At 35.8% G+C, this 3,169-nt stretch overlaps 1 long non-coding RNA gene and 1 other non-coding gene across 2 annotated transcripts in view; both read right to left on the bottom strand.

Annotated features, from left to right (window-relative positions):
• Positions 1–3,169, bottom strand: part of LOC128247695 (uncharacterized) — a 178,804-nt gene that overhangs the window by 80,997 nt on the left and 94,638 nt on the right. The window lies entirely within an intron of this gene.
• Positions 1,344–1,425, bottom strand: Trnal-uag (transfer RNA leucine (anticodon UAG)). Its single transcript has one exon. It is a non-coding gene; the product is annotated as a tRNA-Leu (tRNA).

Here is a 3,169-nt window from a genome sequence, read left to right as displayed (position 1 = left end):
ATATATATATATATATATATATATATATATATATATATACACTCAGGTTTGGTAGATGAGTTCCGCAAAAAAATTTGTTTCAGGTGAATGTGGCACTTAAATTTAGGCACCAGAATTTAGTATGGTATTATCCATACACTTTCAAAATAAGGTGATTAAAATCAAAATAAGCAAAAGGATATATATATTGGGTTGGCCAGAAGTCACCCGGCAGTAAATCAAAGCCATTTAATTCCAAGATTTATTTATGTTTAACAACTGAATAAATTTAATAAAAGCATCTGAATATATGAGACATCATGAAAATTGTTCAAACTGAAGTCCTTCTTGAGTGACACATTTTTCCATTCGAGTCAATACAGAATTACAGATAGTATTTATGGAATTTTGATTTACTGTCGGGAAACTTTTGGCCAGCCCTGTATACACATAAACACACATAAACACACACACACACACACACACACACACACACACACACACACACACATTCGGGTTCGTTTATTATTTCTCAATCTCCTTCTTTCCTTCCTTCTCTTCATGAAGATCTCTTAACCTCTTTCTCTCTCTCTCTCTCTCTCTCTCAGTCATTTGTGTACACACCATGTAATCACGTGACCGGCCAGGCTATCAGATGTTACGCATCGCTGGTCACAATGCGCTTTTGCAATGTTTTAGCGCCTCCAATTGGCGTCACACCGCTGGCTTAGCGAGCAGACCAACAATAACCCTTGATCGAACACAACGCGCTGCCCAATCAGGGAATAGTGGAAATTGTCATCGCCACGGATCTTATGATGAGATAAATACAGAGAGCTTTACTGAAAGCGATAAATAATTACGTGTGCATATTACGTTAAAAATTATTTCGGACAGAGAGATTCAAAGAATTGTAAAAAAATTTAATGTCAGAAATGAGAGATGATTAAAATCTTGGGTTTTACACTTTTGCTTGTTTCAGTCATTTGACTGCGGCCCTACTGGTGCACCGCCTTTACTCGAGCCTTTATTCTTTGTAACCCTAGTACTTATTCTATCGTTCTCTTTTGCCGAACCGCTAAGTTACGGGGACGTAAAGACACCATCATTGGTTTTCAAGCGATGTTGGGGGACAAACACAGACACACAAACATACGCACACACACATATATATATACATATATACGACGGGCTTCTTTCAATTTCCGTCTACCAAATCCACTCACAAAGCTTTGGTCGGCCCGAGGCTATAGTAAAAGACACTTGCCCAAGGTGCCACGCAGTGAGACTGAACTCGCAATCATGTGGTTGGTAAGCAAGCTACTTACTACACAGCCACTCCTACGCCTACAAAAACTATATTGCGTCAGCGGTGGGATTCGAACCCACGCCTCCGAAGAGACTGATGCCTAAAACCAGCGCCTTAGACCACTTGGCCACGCTATCGAAAAGAAATGCTGTTGGTTCTTTAATAATTTATGTAACAAACGGTAGAGTTAAACATGTAGCGAATATACAAACATGAATCTATCTGATTTAGTTCCAGGCACAACGTTGTGCCAGCGGTAAAGTGTACAATAACTGATTGGAAATGACACAATATGAATATTTGAAACGACACAGGCGTCTTCTCGCTGCATGTTTTAGAGTCAACGGAGACATTGTTGAAATATCAGAGAAGTTTGCATCTATCTTGCGTATAAGGAAATAGTACACGCAGTGACGGCTAAAAAAGCTCTGAAGACACTTCACTGTAAACACATTAGTACGACTATATATATATATATGTATATATATATATATATATATATATATATATATATATATATATATATATATATATATATATATATATATATATTGCTTGTAAGCTTGTTACTTATTCTATCAGTTTCTTTTGCCTAGCCGCTAAGTTACGGGGACCAAAACACGCCAACAGCGATGGTGGTGGGGGACAAACACCTACATAGAAGCACACACATACACACACAAACATAAATATATATACATACGACGGGCTTCTTTCAGTTTCCATCTACCAAATCCACTCAGAAGGATTTGGCCAGCCCTATGCTATAGTAGAAGACACTTGCCCAAGGTGCCACGAATTGGGACTGAACCCAAGACCATATGGTTAGGAAGCAAGCTTCTTACCATACAGCCACTGTATATATACAGAGAGACAGAGACAGAGAGACAGATATATAGAGTGATCGATACAGAGAAAGAGAGGGAGAGAGAAAGGGAAAGAGAGAGAAAGAGATACGTTTGTGTTTAACTATGCCTGCGTGTCTGTGTTTATATATTCACATTTATATAATGTGAAAAGAACATTATTTAGACATTTATCTGTCTGATCAGGAATCGATTAGTCTATCTCTCTTTCGATCTTGCAATCGATCAAGCCATCCTTCTTTTATTTATCTCAATTTCTATTCCCTCTTCTATCCATTTTTTTTCCTACTTCTGCCTACAATATTATCCATCAATTTTTATGTTGCATTATGTATTCCATACTGTCTCTATCTACCCATCTGTCTCTATAACTATTTATTTATAAATCTACTGTGATATGTAGCGATATAGAAATATAAGTGAGACTATGGATAATTATTCTCATTGAAATGCATATGTTATACGTGTGTATAATACACATCTGTGTGTATGAGTGTGTGTGTATGTGTGTGTACATACTTATGCTTGTATGTATGTATGATATATGGCTCTATGTAAGCGCGTATGCAGAGACATACACAGATTTTCGAATGCATAAATGCTTGTACACTCACACACACATAAACACACACATACAGACACATGTACACACACACACACAGACATATGCATGCAGATACGGATGTTTTTATGTAGTATGTATTTATCTATAGTGTATTTCAATTATACAGTTTGTTTCTTCTTTAAAATTACTTGTATTTCATGTCTACATATTCACGCGGACGTTTTTTACGATACACATGAATAATGTGTGTGTATATATATATATATACATTTGTCTATATATAAATAGATGGTTAGACACACATTTATACACACACACACATATATATATATATATATATATATATATATATTTATAGATTTACGTACATATGTAAACTTCCATATATATGTTTGTGTACCTTCATAATTATATATACATATCTACCTATTAATGTGAATATATATATAT

The sequence above is a fragment of the Octopus bimaculoides genome, chromosome 4 (assembly GCF_001194135.2).
Source record: "Octopus bimaculoides isolate UCB-OBI-ISO-001 chromosome 4, ASM119413v2, whole genome shotgun sequence".
In the NCBI taxonomy this organism is placed as follows: domain Eukaryota; kingdom Metazoa; phylum Mollusca; class Cephalopoda; order Octopoda; family Octopodidae; genus Octopus; species Octopus bimaculoides.
Note: the sequence above shows the minus strand (reverse complement) of the source record. Positions and strands in the feature narration are given on the sequence as shown.